Genomic DNA, 16,953 nt, shown 5'->3' on the forward strand with positions numbered 1-16,953 from the left:
TGGTGACACATTGATGGATGAGTGTACAACTCTTGTACAATGCTTCTCAAGCATGTTGCAGTGCAACTTGGTCTCTAAGCCATGAAGACCTCACCTAACAGTTATTGGTCCCATTTCTTAGTTAAGTCAGACCCACCGTATAACCGTAGAAATAAAGTCGTCATTGGGTCCTCACCTAACAGTTATTGGTGCCCAACCCCACCTTTACCCTACAACATCTCATGTCTATAGAGAGGTCCAGCCCCCCGATGCAACTTGCCCACTGTATCCAGCCGAGACAAATCAACATCAGAAAGACCTTAGCAGCTCTACTACAGTGGAAGACCTATTGACTTAAAATTGGTTAATCAGGTCTTAGTGTTTGCAACTTGAGCTCTTCATAAGAGGTAATCGAACAATTGGCCAGGTAAGCAGGTGGGAGGCTCCCCTTACTCAGAGAGTAAGGTCCTAATTAAGTAACCACCTTTCATGCTTTTCTAGACACCAATTAGATCAATTAATCTAATATGACTCGCTCATGTTGGTTCACTCTCGACTTGATTGAGGAGGTTTTAATTTAGGTCTCAATTGGGTTTGCTACATCACATGTAAACCTATCTACCCCGTTCTCATTCACATCACATGCAAACGGCACATCACAGGCAGTTATAATCGCAGCATCAAATAAAGCTAAACTTTAAATAGGTGATGATCATGGATTCTAATTAGGTCGTATTACAAGCACATGCACGTCAATCGATCAACTTGTCTTCAACTCTTGAATTGGTTCCAAGCCTCCTTGATTCGACCCTTGATCAACTCTTGATCCAATCGCCATCAACCGCTCAGATCGCCGTTCATCTCATGCCTTGTCTTCAACTTGATCGTTGACGTACATCACATCACAGAAATACAACCAGATGTAAAATAAAAATAATAATAAATTACATCTTCTTTTTAGGAGGCACGCATGCCTCTCAAAACATCAAATAAGATGCATGCAAGCATCTGAAAAATTACATGACATTACAGATCACATCGCAGGTCAAAGGACCAGTCATACTACTGCAACATCAAGCAAGTCACTGATGAGTGGATAGACATCCAAGTGACTTCTTGTCTTGGTCACGCTCAGTACCCTTGTTCTCTAACAAGCACCTGCACTATTACTTCAGTGTCTCCACACCGTGGACTCGAGTCTCGTCCATCCATAGGGAAAGTAATGTGTGCACTGATCTCATCGGATCGATCACCGTCCTCGTGATGATCCATCGATCAAGAGCGTTTAGAAATTAATCACTAATGATACATGGCTCAAACTCTCAACTCTTGAGAATATGCATCATCATCTTATTAATTTCTTGGACGATTCATAGACACAATAACAATATGAATGAAAAAGATGCCTTTCATTTATTCAATAATAAATAGTCAAGTACAAATTATGTCCCTAGAATTAACAATGTGTCAGCCAGATTGGCTTCTAGGGCATACATCTAACAATCTCCCACTTGCACTAAAGCCAATTGGTCATATATCTTAGGCCCATCTTCTCAAGGTGGGCTTCAGTCTTTTGCTGACTCAGCTGCTTAGTGAATGGGTCTGCCACGTTGTCCGCGGAATCTACTCTCTGCACCTCGACATACTTCTTCTCAACATAGTCGCGTATGATGTGGAATGCTTGGACTTCTGATAAGACCTTGGCTCCTTAGCAAGAGCTATGGCGCCATTATTATCGCAGCAGAGTGTTATGGCATCTGATGTCATCACGTCCAACTCTGCAATGAATTTCTTGAACCAGAAGCCTTCTTTAGCAGCTTCAGAGGCGGCGATGTATTCAGCTTCCATAGTAGAATCAGCAATGATCGGTTGTTTAGAACTTTTCCAATTCACCGTACCACCATTGCACAAGAACACATATCCAAATGTTGACTTTCTATCATCGACATCAGTCATGAAGTCTGAATCTGTGTACCCTTCTACCTTTAACTCTGATGATCCTCCAAAGACCGAGAATAAGTCTTTAGTTCTTCTCAAGTACTTAAGAATATTCTTCACAGCTATGCAGTGTTCTTCACCTGGATTCTACTGATATCTGCTTGTGACACTCACAGCAAGGGCTATATCAGGTCGTGTACATAGCATGGCATACATGAGGCTCCCTATTGCCGATGCATAGGGTATCTTGCTCGTGCGTTGAATCTCTTCAGATGTGTTGGGGCACATCTTCTTGGAGAGATGAATTCCATGCCTTAGGGGTAAAAGACCCCTTTTAGAGTTTTCCATGCTGAACCTTTTCAGCACTTCCTCTATGTACATTTTTTGTGATAGGCCAAGCATCCTTTTAGATCTATCTCTATAGACATTTATTCCCAAAATATAGGATGCTTTCCCAAGGTCTTTCATGGAGAACTCTTTTGACAACCAGACTTTGGACCGAGGTTAGCATGGAAATATCATTCCCTATCAGGAGGATGTCGTCCACGTACAGTATGAGAAATACGACAGCACTCCCACTAACCTTTTTGTAAACACATGGTTCCTCTTCGTTTTTGATGAAATCAAACGTTTTGATTGCGTCATCGAAACGAGTGTTCCAACTCCGAGATGCTTGCTTTAGTCCATAGATGGACCTTTGCAGCTTGCAGATCTTGTGATCTCCATCACTGGAAGTGAAACCCAAAGGCTGTTCCATATAGATATCTTCATCAAGATATCCATTCAGGAAAGCAGTTTTCACATCCATCTGCCAGATTTCATAATCATGAAATGCTGCAATGGCAAGCAATGTTCGGATGGATTTTAGCATGGCTACAGGTGAAAAGGTCTCCTGATAGTCAATGCCTTCGCGTTGACTATACCCTTTCGCCACTAGCCTTGCTTTATAGGTCTCTACCTTTCCATCCGAACCTATCTTCCTTTGTAGATCCATTTGCATCCAATAGGTACAATACCTTTTGGTGGATCTACTAGGGTCTAGACTTGGTTGGAATGCATGGAGTCTAACTCTGACTTCATGGCTTCCAGCCATTTTTCGAAATCGATATCTGATATCGCCTTGTTGTAGGTTTTGGGATCCTGTGTGTGATCCCTATCTCCCACTAGGAACATTTCCTCGGTATCCTCTTCTAGTATACCTAAGTATCTATCGGCGAGGATGGGAGACCCTACTAGATCTGCGAGATGGATGAGGGACATCGTGTACTGGCTCTGTATGAATGGGTTCGATAGGATCCATGACTCGTTGCTTTTCAGAGACTTTCTCTTCAAGCTCAATTTTCCTCCCACTGCCTCTATCGAGGATAAACTGGTTTTCCAAGAAGATGGCATGACGGCTCACAAACACATTGTGATCCTCTGAGACGTAAAAATTGTATCCTAATGACTCTTTAGGATATCCTATAAAACGAGCACTTATGGTCCTAGCCTCTAGTTTGTCCGCCTGTAGTCTTTTGACGTGGGCCGGACATCCCCAAATCTTGAGATGACCAAGACATGATTTCTTACCATGCCATATCTCATACGGTGTGGTAGGAACGGATTTAGAGGGAACTCTATTCAGTAGATATACTGCGGTAAGTAAGACATCTCCCCAAAGAAACATTGGTAAATCAGTGAAGCTCATCATGGACCGGACCATATCCAATAGAGTCCGATTTCTCCTCTCTGACACCCCCGTTGAGTTGAGGTGTACCCGGAGGTGTCCACTGTGAGACTATGCCGTTTTTCTTGAGATAGTTCCGGAATTTTTTCACTAAGGTATTCTCTTCCTCGATCTGATCGAAGAGCCTTAAGAGGTTTTTCAGTTTGTTTTTCTACTTCATTCTTGAACTTCTTGAACTTTTCAAAAGATTCAGACTTGTGTCTCATAAGATACACATACCCATACCGTAAATAATCATCGGTAAGGTAATGAAGTACGAATAACGTCCCCTGGCTTGCACATCGAATGGGCCACACACATCTGTGTGTATCAGGGTAAGTATTTCAGTGGTCCTCTCCCCATGTCCTACAAAGGGCAATCCACCCATTTTTTCTTGAAGACAGGACTCGCAAACTAGATATGACTCAGAAGTCAATGAGCCGAGAAGCCCATCTTTATCCATTTTGTTCATTCTATCTTCTCCAATATGGCCAAGCCTGAGGTGCCACAAATATTTTTGGTTTCTCTCATCCCTGGATCTCTTGGATCCTTTGGCACTCACTTCTTGCTCAGGCACATTTACAGATACATCCATATGCAAATGATAGAGACTGTCAATCATAAAACCACGTGCGACTATTTTATTTCTGAAATAAATAGAACAGCAGTCTTTGTCAAATGTAAAAACATGACCTTCCCTGTGCTAGACATGAAACAGAAATCAAATTTCTGCTAGCAGCAGGTACATAATAGTAGTCTCTAAGTAATAAACTAAAACCAGACGGTAGTCGCAGATGGTAGGTGCCCACAGTCACAGCAGCAACTTTTGCCCCGTTGCCAACCCGAAGGGTTACCACACCTTCCTCCAGCCTTCTACTTTCCTTTAGACCCTGCATGGTAGTGCACAAATGAGCACTAGAACCAGAATCTATAACCCAACTAGAAGTAGAAGAAACCGTTAGATTAGTTTCAATTATGAGCAAGTCTATACCTTCTGAAGGTGTGTCACCTTTCTTATTCTTCAGGCTCTCGAGGTATGAAGGACAGTTTCTCTTCCAGTGGCCGTCGACATTGCAGTGGAAACATTTTTCTTTGTCATTAGCCTTTTTCCTTTTGAACTTCCTTCTTTGGCTTCTTGTCTTTCTTCTGCTTCTTAGCAGGCTTCTTTTTCTTCCAAGTAGACTTTCTCTTGGAACCAGAAGTCAACTCAGCAGCAAGGACATTGCCCCTTGAACCTTTCAAGGCTCCCTCAGCAGTTACCAACATATTTATCAGTTCAGTCTTAGTGCATTCAATCTTATTCATGTGGTAGTTTACTATAAACTGACCAAATGAATCAGGTAGGGATTGAAGGATCAGATCTACTTGCAATTCCTTGTGCATGTTCATACCGAGCTTCTCAAGCTCCTCTAGGTCCTTGATCATAGTCAGACCGTGATCATGGACAGATTGCCCCTCGCGCATCTTTGCTTTGAAGAGCCTCTTGGACACTTCAAAACGAGCTGTGCGACTCTGCTCACCATACAACTCTTGCAGGTGTGCCAGTATGTCCCTAGCAGTCTTCAAATTCTCATGCTGGCATTGGAGTTCATTGGACATGGATGCCATCATATAGTGAAGCCCCACCTTGAGAAGATGGGCCTAAGATATATGACCAATTGGCTTTAGTGCAAGTGGGAGATTGTTAGATGTATGCCCTAGAAGCCAATCTGGCTAACACATTGTTAATTCTAGGGACATAATTTTGTACTTGACTATTTATTATTGAATAAATGAAAGGCATCTTTTTTATTCATATTGTTATTGTGTCTGTGAATCGTCCAAGGAATTAATAAGATGATGATGCATATTCTCAAGAGTTGAGAATTTGAGCCATGTATCATTAGTGATTAATTTCTAAACGCTCCTGATCGATGGATCATCACGAAGACGGTGATCGATCCGATGAGATCAGTGCACACATTACTTTCCCTATGGATGGACGAGACTCGAGTCCACGGTGTGGAGACACTGAAGTAATAGTGCAGGTGCTTGTTAGAGAACAAGGGTACTGAGCGTGACCAAGACAAGAAGTCACTTGGATGTCTATCCACTCATCAGTGACTTGCTTGATGTTGCAGTAGTATGATTGGTCCTTTGACCTGCGATGCTTCGGCTACTCACAGTGAGGTTATTGTAGTTTGACTGCACAAATACATGGTCTCTAGCTATATGGGTCCATGCAGTGTAGATTGGCTGCAGTAGGTTCACTGTAGGAGTAGGGTATGCATCTACAAGGAACCTATCGACCTTGATAGATAAGGAGAGATCCTATGTGATTTATAAGACTGAGTTCGTAAGACCTCGGCCAGGGCAGATTGCACAGTGGAGAAAGAGTTCTCCACTCTCGAACTTAAGTCGAATAAATCTTGACATATGACAGACGAAGGGGTTTGACGAGTTATCCATGACCTCCGTCTTGTAGGGATCCACGATAGAAGGACTGTATCACATGATAACTGCACCTAGAGGTTCATCATTCTATTCCGCTGGGTAGCCACTACATGCTGCTAGGTGTCACTGGTGGATGGTGAGACTCACAGAGATTATCTCGATGATCGATAAACCCTGATGAGTAGAGTTGGAATCGTTCCAACCCATTGAAGGAGTCTTCAATGATATTGTGATAGAGATCGCAATATACCTTACTACCAGTCAGAATAGAACCTATGGGGTCACACACACTAGAGGCATTGACCGATCCGATGGTTGAATCGTGATTAGGAATCACAAGTAATCAATTCGATTGATAATAAGTTGAAGAAGGAACAAAAGAAATTAATTAATTGGACTTAAAACAAGAGTCCTACTTGGAGTAGGATTCCTAGAGTCCTAATTGGATTAGGACTAGGATTCCTACTTGGACTGGGATTCCTACTTGGACTGGGATTCCTATTTGGAGTAGGACTAGGATTTCTACTTGGAGTAGAATTCCTACAATCCTAATTGGATTAGGAGTTTTGAATTAAATTTGGATTTCCACTTGGAGTAGGATTTCTAGAGTCCTAATCGGATTAGAACTTCGGATTCAAATTAGAGTCCTAATTGGATTAGGACCAAAATTAAATAAGTCCTAATTGGATTAGGATTTCTTAAGTCCTAATTAATTATTAATCTAATGAATCAACAAGACTTCTAATTGGATTAGGATTGAAGGGTTCAATTGAGTCATGGTTCATTAAGTTCTAATTGGATTAGGACTTACCTAGATTAAACCCAAATTGGTTCACCCTTGGTCCAAACCTAATTAGATTAGGACCTAACCATGAGTGACCTTCCTAATCCTCCTTAAAGGAGGATTAGGTTAACCATGAAGGAGGGGCACACGCCCCTCCTCCTTTTCCTTGCTTGGTGCGGCAAAGAAGAGGGGCCGACGCCCCTCTTGGAAGTTTATCAAGGAGCTCCTACAAAGTAGGAGCTCCACATGCTATTTAAGAGGAGGCGTGGGGGCTGACCTAGGGCATCATTGAAGCCCTCTCCCTCTCCAATTCGTGGCCCCCTCTCCTCCCCTTTCCTTGGTTCAGCCGCAAGCAAAGGAAGAAAAAGAAAGGTGGCCTCTTCATCCTCCCTTCCTCCTTCCAACGCAAGGAAAGAAAGAAGGCTGCAGGGGTTTATTCCTTTACTATTCTTCATCCTTCTTCTTCCTCCTCTCAAGCACATTCAAGAGTTGAAAGAACGAGAGGAGATCAGCCATCAAAGTTATCTCTGCAAGGGAGCTAGCACCCCGGGGAGATAGAAAGCTTGGATCGGTTTTCTGCTTTCGTGTGGATACCCGTAGAGGCCGGGCACTTGAACGGTTTCAAGCGAACCTTCATCCAAACCACGATCATCAGTTTGCGGTGATCATCTACTCGCACAAGGTGAAGATCTGATCTTCTAATATTATTTAAAAGTTTTTAATCCTTATCTATCTACGAACGGTTTTTAAACAACGTTCATTCGATGAACGGTTGATCCCGCGCATGCCTTTTCCGCTACCATCTGAAATTTTTTTAATTTTCTGCGGTATGGGCAGGTTCCCAACACAAGCCGCGCGCGGCCAACCGCACGTCCAGCCCGCAGCAGCCGCGCACAGGGCCCTGCGCACGCCCACAGCAGCGCGTAGGCCACTGCGCGCCCAGACAGTCCACGCGCGGCCGACCGCGCGCACACCAGCCACAGCAGGCGCGCGCGGGAGCCGCGCGCACCCCTGCAGCGCGCGCACCCGCGCGCATCCGCCCTGCAGAGCGCGCACCCGCGCGCATACCGCCCTGCAGCGCGCGCACCCGCGCGCGACCGCACAGCAGCGCGCGCCCCTGCGCGCGCCCACGCCCGGCCAACAGCGCGCGCCCCTGCGCGCGCCCGACTTCAGCCGGGCCGGCCAACGCCCCAGCACCGGGCTGACCCGAACCGCGCCAAGGCAGGATCCAGGCGAGGTTCTGGCACCCGAACCTCGCCTCAGCCAAAGTGGCCCGGTGCACTGCCAGGACACCAGCCCACGCCGCGCCAGCATCCAGAACACGCGCAGCACCCGGCTGCACGCATGCCACTGAAGGGCATGGACATGGGTGATGTCCAGGGGCACCAGCCCGTGCGCACGCACCTAGGCACGCGCGCAGAAGAGAAGAAGGCCCGAGCGCGACAAGTCCAAAGTCCGGCCAGCCAACCAAGTGGCCGAGCTCAATCCAAACCAGCGGGACAAGAACGGCAACCCAGCCCTAGCCCGCGCACATTGCGCCCAAGTCAGCCAAGTGTGGGCCAAGCCGGCGCACAACCATTGGTACATGTGCGCCCGACAAAGATAGCAAGAATCTGGCCAAAGTCCAAGTGGCGCCCGACCGAGCACTGCAGCCATCAAGACAAGTGCGCCCGGCCTGAAACAGCAGGCCAAGACACATGGCAGCGCAGCCAAGCAAAGCGCCCAGCATCGCGCCCAGCCAGGACCACAAGGCAGCGCGCCCAGCAGAAGCGCCCAACCAGGCGCGCGGGAAGGGCCACATGCAGCGTGCCCAGCAGAGGCGCCCAACAAGGCGCGCGGCCAGTTATGGCCGCGCCACATGGCAGCAGCCCCACCAGCGGCGCCCAAGCCCCCGCCCGGGCAAATCCCATGTGCGCCAAGGAAAAACCAAAGGGGAAGCCTGCAGGCTTTTCCATAGAGATCGGGCGAGCAGAACCATGGGCGGCCTAGATGCAACAGGCTACCAAACCGAAGGCCAGCAGAAGGCCATGTCAAGGATCCGCGTGAAGGGGCAACAAGCACAAAGCACAACTTCAGCCCGACTGCAAGCTAGACATTCAAACCACAGCGGACACATGGCAACCGGCGCAAGCATCAACATGAAGACCTTCCTTAGAAGGTTGGAATTCAAATTCAAACCGAAGCCGGCCAAGCAACTCATGAAGCACATGGCCGAATGCATTTGAATTCAAATTCAAATGAAGTCGGCCAACCCTTTTGAATTCCGAAGGCATTTCGCCAATAAGGCATTAGGCCTATAAGTAGAGGCCATTAGGGCCAAGTGTGATATCATCTTATCATATCATTTGACATTGAGTCTTGTAAAGGGTTTCATCCCTTAGGTCCCTTAGGGGTCATTCGGCCGAAAGGCTTGGGCTAAGGAGGAGAACATCACTCCCCTTAGATAGTTCTTAGGATAGGCAAGGACACTTCCCGTCCCTTGGCCAACCATTCCTTGTAATCGTTGTCCTCTTGGAATTGAATCTCAGTTTCTTCCCCACATCATCGATTCATATCCCTTGCCGTATCCCTTGTGTGGACTAGCATTGGTGAGGGCCAAAGACAACAAGAAGAGCGGCGTTACCCACAAGTCGGTCCCAAGGTACAAGCCAACCGAGCAACTACATCAATTGGAGGATTGGGCCGGGGATCGGGACCGCAAGTCCCTGGGTACCCAACACTGGTGCTTTCATTGAGAGACTTCTTCAAGGAGATCGTCGGGAGCTCGGCTAGTTGAGACCCACGGAAGGTCGATCTCAAGTGGTAACGCATACTCTTTCGGATCTACATAGTTCATTGTAATCCATATGAGATCTGAAAATTAGATCTATATTTCATTTTATATCTTGTATGATCTAGTTGGGGTAATCGCATTTGCTTGTAACACTACTCATTGGAGGGCTGGATCATCCTTTGGGTGACGGCCATAGGAGGTTCGGAGTGGTTTTCACGAGGGAAAAAAATAGAAGAGTTGTAATGGAGTCGGGAGGAGATTCTAACAACCAAAGATTGATGGAAGCCATAGAAGGGAGTAGTGCGAGGTTAAGTGTCTTAGAGAATGTAATGGAGACATTGGCCGCCATGAGAAGGGAGAGCAATGCCAATGCCGAGAGGCTAGAAAAAAGATATGGAGAAACGGAAAGTAATGGTAGTGATGGGCTCCGAAATGAAAGAAGAAGGAGAGGTAGTAGGAGTGGAAGAGAAGAACAACCATTTGAAAGATGGGCCGATGGTATCCAAGAGGAGGATCGGCCAAGAGAGTATGAGGGAGGAGAGAGTGAGCCCCAAAGAAGTCCTCTACATCGAAGGCCTTATGGCCGGAGAGATAGGGAGGAAAGGAGAAGAAGAGAAGATGATGATGTTAGGGTTTTGGATCATCATGATAGGATCCGAAAACCGAAGATAGATTTCCCTACATTTGGAGGAGGTGACCCATATGAGTGGTTGGATAGAGTGGAGCAATACTTCCTAGTATATGAAATCCCTAGGGAGGAGAAGGTGACTTTAGCTAGCTATCACTTAGAGGGGAGAGCCAATAGGTGGTGGAGATGGCTAAGGAGCATCTATGCTAGAGAAGGGAATCGATTGGGATGGACGGAGTTTGTGGATGAGTTCTTGAAGCAATGGGACCATCTCCAACCATCAATCACCATGGCCAATTGCCAAATTGAAGCAAAAGGCAAAGTGCAATTACATCGACCAATTCCGTCAACTCCAAACAATGGTGGGAGGGTGGTCCGAAGAAGCACTTCTTGGCACATTTGTGGATGGGCTCAAATTATAGCTTTCCAAGGAGATCAAGCTCAAGCAACCTACTCGACTTCAAGATGCAATGAGGATGGCCGAAATCATAGATCAAAGTAGCCTCCATGACCGGCGGCCAACCAAAGAACCATTCAACCGCAAGGACTCCAAACCCTTGCAAATGAAGCCTCAAAATTCTGCAGCAACTTCCTCCAAACAACAGCCCAATGACGTAAAAGACTTTCCTGAGAGGAGCTCCAAAGGTTCTTCGACAAGGGTTTATGTTACAAGTGCGGAAAGAAATGGGAGAAGGGTCATCGCTGCAACCGAGGCCAAGCATTTGTGATTGAGCTTGAAGAGGATCCTGAAAATTCTGAAGAAGCAGAAAATTCAAGTGAAGATCATCATGACAACTCATCATCCGAAGAGGACACCGGGCGTGCCTTCATGATTCAACAGATAACCAACCAAGTCTCATCACCAAAAGTTCCGCTGCAGCAACTCCAACCGCAGCTGAAATTTCAGTAAGTAGGCATGACCACACTCTCGACAAGGAAGCAAATCCAATTCCTCTTGCTGCCCACTTATCACCCAAAGAAGAAGAGTCCACTTGCATTGCCATTAGTGGAGCTGATTGGGAGAATTTGGGATCGGATCCGTGAAGCCACCCAAGCTAGACGGCCGAGCCCAAGAGATCATAGAAAAGGTGGAAGCCGCAGCCGATAGAGTGGCCAACTTCAAAGTCCGAGACGGTCTCATCTTATACAAAGGGTATGTCTATGTCCCCAATGTTCCCAACTTGAGAAAAGACATATTAGATCACTTCCATAGTAGCAAAGAAGGAGGTCATTCGGGGTGGGTTCGTACATATGTGCGCATCAAGCATTTCTCTTTTGGGAGGGACTGAAATCGGAAGTCAAAAACTTGGTAACCCAATGTGATATATGTCAAGCCATAAAATATGACCCTAGGGCACCCCCGGGACTCCTACAACCCCTTCCTATACCCGGGATGATTTGGGAAGACCTATCCATGGATTTCATCGAAGGCCTTCCTCTTAGCCGTGGGGTATGAAGTTATTTGGTGGTGGTAGATAGACTTAGCAAGTATGCACACTTTGTAAGCATCAAACACCCTTATACCCGCCAAATCCATAGCCAAAACCTTTGTAGAAGTCATAGTCCGGTTACATGTATACCAAGGACCATTATTTCCGACCGGGACAGAATTTTCCTAAGTGATTTTTGGAAAGAGATGTTCACTCTACAAGGTGCAAAGCTCAAGGCAAGTTCATCCTACCACCCTCAAACGGATGGACAAAACTGAAGTGGTCAACCGGACATTGGAGCAATACTTGAGATGCTTTTGCCACAATCAACAAAGCAAATGGAGGAGTACCTAGCATGGGCCGAATTTTGGTACAACACATCACATCATTCGGCTATCAACACAAGCCCTTTTCAACTTGTCTACGGTCGTCCTCCACCAACATTGGCATCCTATGAAAGAGGCAACCGCCCGTACCCATGAGGTAGATCAACAATTGATGGCAAGAGACGAAGCTTTAGCCAATGCAAAAGAGAACTTGCAAAGGCTCAACAACGCATGAAGAGATACTATGACCAAAAGCATCGAGAGAGGTAACATTTGAACCCGGTCAATATGTCTATGTGAAGATTAATCCAAAAAAACAGAAGGCCCTTAGAAAAAGTTTAGCTTCAAATTAGCAAAAAAATACTACGGGCCCTTCAAAATTCTTGAAAGAATCGGGGAACGTGGCGTATCGGTGGAGTTACCTCCAACCTCACAACTCCACCCGGTATTCCACGTCTCTTGGTTAAAAGCAAGGGTGGGAGATCCTACCCTCATTCAACCGGAGCTACCCACCTTTGATGAAGAAGAAGACTTCTCCTCCAACCCTTTGAAGCTCTAAATTATCGGATATGGAGGAGAGGTAAACATCGAAGACCGGTTTGGCAAGTGTTAATACATTGGCATGGTACTCCCCAAGAAGAAGCTACATGGGAAGATTATGAAGAAATCCAAAGGAGATATCCGGGCTTCATCCTTGAGGACAAGGATGCTCTCCAAGAAGGGGGAATGTTATGGACCCCATGAAAGCCACGCGCCAAAGAGCATCAACCAGCCGAGCTTTGAAGCAAATGGCCAAGTCAACCCATGGCCAAGTCAAGAAGAATCCAACATCCACTGCTGGAGGTATGCCCAAGCAGTGGACATCAGCCCGCGCGCGGCCAACCGCGCGTCCAGCCCGCAGCAGCGGCGCGCAGGGCCCTGCGCACACCCACGAGCAGCGCGCAGGCCACTGCGCGCCCAGACAGTCCACGCGTGGCCGACCGCGCGCACACCAGCCACAGCAGGCGCGCGGCCCTCCGCGCGCACACCCTGCAGCGCGCGCAACCCGCGCGCATTCGCCCTGCAGGAGCGCGCACCCGCGCGCATCCGCCCTGCAGCGCGCGCCCCTGCGCGCGTCCGTGCCCAGCCAGCAGCGCGCGCCCCTGCGCGCGCCCACGCCCGGCCAACAGCGCGCACCCCTGCGCGCGCCCGACCTTCAGCCGGGCCGGCCAACGCCCCAGCGCCGGGCCGACCCGAACCGCGCCACGGCAGGATCCAGGCGAGGTTCTGGCACCCGAACCTCGCCTCAGCCAAAGTGGCCCAGTGCACTGCCAGGACACCTGTTGCCCAAGGTGACAAGCCAAGAGGGGGGGGGGTGAATTGGTTTTTCTAACTTTTAACTATCTTACTTATGTTAAATGATGAGTTAGTGGAATTAAACAAATCACAATACAAACAACAAGAAAGTATAGTGGTTCGGTGCTCTCCTAAGCACCTACGTCCACTCCCCAAGCGACCCCTTGGGAATTCACTATAATCCCGCGGATTACAGTTGGATTGTTTTCCGGGCTCACAATCCAAAAACCTTTGTTGGTTTTACGGGCTCACCAACGAACCTTTACACTTTGGTTTCTGGGTTCACCAAAAACCTTTGTTGGTTTTACGGGCTCACCAACGAACCTATACACTTTGGTTTTCCGGGTTCACCCAAAAACCTTTGTTGGTTTTACGGGCTCACCAACGAACCTATACAAATAGATTTAACAAATAAAGAAAGAAGATTTAAACTCCTAGATGAGCAAATATAACAATATAATCTACAAAGAAGAGTTTAGAGAATATTTATCGCTTGATGTGACTTCTCTCTTCTTTGTCAAGGATGCTTCACTCTTCAAGGGTGGATGGAGCTCTTGATGACTCTTTAAATCTGCTCTCAACCACTTTCTTTTTACTCCTTGAATGAAGCACTTGGATGAAGCTTGCCTTGCTAGGGTTTTCTCTTGAATGCACTTGATGTATATTCCCAAAGCTTGCTTCCTCTAGTGAATACTCCCTCTTAAATACTTCTCCAACCTCCAAATAGTCCTTCCTGACCGTTGGATTGAAGAAACTAAGCCGTTTATAGCCGTTGGGAGTCCAAAAAGTACATCTGCAGAACTAGCCGTTATGCTTCAGCCCGTGTTGGGTCGACTCAGACCTGTCCTTTGGTCGACCCAACTTTGCCTTGGGTCGACTCAAACATTCCTTGGGTCGACCCTCTCAGAAAACACAGAACTTTGAAATTCAGCCTTCCTTCCCTTGGGTCGACCCAACCTTTCTTTGGGTCGACTCAAACCTCACTTGGGTCGACTCAACTTCTTCTTGGGTCGACCCTCTCAGTAATTTCAGCGAACCATTTTCTGTCTGTCTTTCTGTCTTGCCTTTGGGTCGACCCTCTCAGAGTTTGGGTCGACTCAAGCTTGGGGTCGACTCAACCACATGTTTGGGTCGACCCTCTCAGTAAATCCAGAGAACATATTTCCTTCATGGTTTGAGGTTCTTGAAGTTTGGGTCGACTCATGCTTACCTTGGGTCGACCCAACCAACTGTTCATCTGTGCCATTTTTGCAGGAGTGTGCCAAATGATTTCTTGATGTGCCGGGGTCGACTCAAACAATCTTTGGGTCGACTCAATCCACACTTTGCTGCATTCTCAAGTTAGATTCATCAAATGAACAAAGCATGTATCTATTATCAATCACACAAATATACTGAGATAATAACTATAAATGAAGTATCAATTTAACTTATAACATACTCTAGATAATTACTTGTTAATCATCAAAATAACACTATCATCCTCAATCTCCCCCTTTTGATGATTACAAAATAAAGAGTATAAGCCTATTGATACTTGTCTTTAAAATCAGTTTATAAAAGGGATTAAATTGCTGAATTTCAGCTTTTCATATATAAGAGTGAAATCTCCCCCTATATCATTTAAATGTTGCCAATTTGACTCTTTGAATTGCTCCCCCTTTCATTTATAATTCATTAGTGATGAAACTTCAAAAATTTGAGATAAAACATGAGTTTCAGATTATGTATTGAGGTGTGAAAGGTGCGTGCCAAATTCTGAAATTATGTGTGCCAAATTCTGAAATTTGATATAAATTTTTGAGTTGATCATTTTCATTGTTGCAAATTGCTCCCCCTTGGATGTATATGCTTTCCTATATGATTTATATGCTTTCCTATATGATTTTCTATTTGTTTTACAAATTATTTCTCTTTCTTTCTTTACTTCTCCTCTTATTACTCTTTCTTTACTTCTCCCCTATTACTCTTTCTTTACTTCTCCCCCTTTTTTGTTATCATCAAATAGGTACATGGGAAAAGATGCAATAAATACCAAACTTCAAACTTCATTGATCAAAATAGGAAATTTTAGTATATCAAAAGCAAAAGCAAATACAATATTCCTCAATCAAAGTTTAAAGATGCATGATAACCACCAAATACATATGAGAACTAGATACATATCCTAGTCTCTAAACAAGATCGTGAGACTCTCCCGGATCGCTTGACTACGGCTCTCTCGGGTCCCATTTCTCCAAGATCTTGAAGTAATCTACTGTTTGGAGATGATTGGAGAAGATTTGAGAGTGGAAAATAAGGTTTTTGGAAGAGGACAAAGGGTAAACAGTGCCCTAGATAGCTCACGGGTCCCCCTTTTAACAGTGGGATCCCGACGTTGGGTCGACTCAAGAAACTTCTTGGGTCGACCCTATTCTGGGTTGGGTTGACCCAAGTGCAGAATTTTTCCTTTCTCTTCCTTTTCGCTTCAAATAATTTTTCTTGCTTCCAATCCTTACAAATTCTTTCTGGGATAATGATACATGAGTAAGGAATCTATATATGACAATTTTGACTCATGTTTCATGGGTTTTTAGAAATGGGAGGAATGTATCATAAGACTGCTTGCTCCCTTTTTATATCTCTTCAATAAAAGGATCACATATGCCTAATTCCCTCCTTAGCGTGCAGAATCTATCTTCACTCAAGGGTTTTGTGAATATGTCGGGTAATTGTTTTTCAGTGCATATATGCTCAATACATATGTTTCCATTTTGCACATGATCCCTAATAAAATGATATCTTATTTCTATGTGTTTGGCTTTAAAAATGAGACATTTAAGATGTGAGCCAAAAGAGATCTCTAAATGTAGATTCCAAAGATATTTTTCAAATCAAGTGTAGATGGAATCTTTTTCAAGTTATTTCAAGGAGTATCAAGAATAATATTCAAAGAAGGCACGAATGAAAATTCAACACCTTTATATATATATATATGTATATATATATTAAGTATATAGCAAGATGAGAGCAATCTAATTAATTTTTAGAGTATAGTATAAGAGCAAATAAAGATCAAAACTTATATACTCGAAAAACATAAGATTATGTTGAATCCTTAATTCTTAATGACTTCAAAGTTCTTTTATGATATAAAAGTATTGGGGCATAGATACCAAAACATGAATTTATGCAGTGTAGGATACATAAAATTCAAGGCTTTGAAAGTTCTTTTAGAGCTCTCTTAAAGACTTTCTTTTACTCCTTTAAAGATCATAGCATCAAAATCAATTAAAATGAATTGGCTCAGGATTGAAACACTAAAGTGCAAGCCAATAAGAACTCATAAGTAGATTCCAAGATAAATTTTCGAAACTAAGACAGATGGAATCCTTTTCAATTAATTTTCAGAAATAAATGATTTACCGATGAATATAGATGGAAATCCAACTTTCAAAAGATATTCAATGAAGCACAAAGTTTAATATCAAAATAAAATCATATATTTAGAAATTTTTGTTTGCAATCAAGATCATCGAAAGACACATCATTTGGACCAATATTAGTACACTTTAAAGATAAGAAATGATATGTTTCGGATGCGTATCGGAGCAATCAACCAAGGCATCAAAATTAATTCTGT

Source organism: Phoenix dactylifera, unplaced genomic scaffold (assembly GCF_009389715.1).
Source record: "Phoenix dactylifera cultivar Barhee BC4 unplaced genomic scaffold, palm_55x_up_171113_PBpolish2nd_filt_p 002128F, whole genome shotgun sequence".
In the NCBI taxonomy this organism is placed as follows: Eukaryota; Viridiplantae; Streptophyta; class Magnoliopsida; order Arecales; family Arecaceae; genus Phoenix; species Phoenix dactylifera.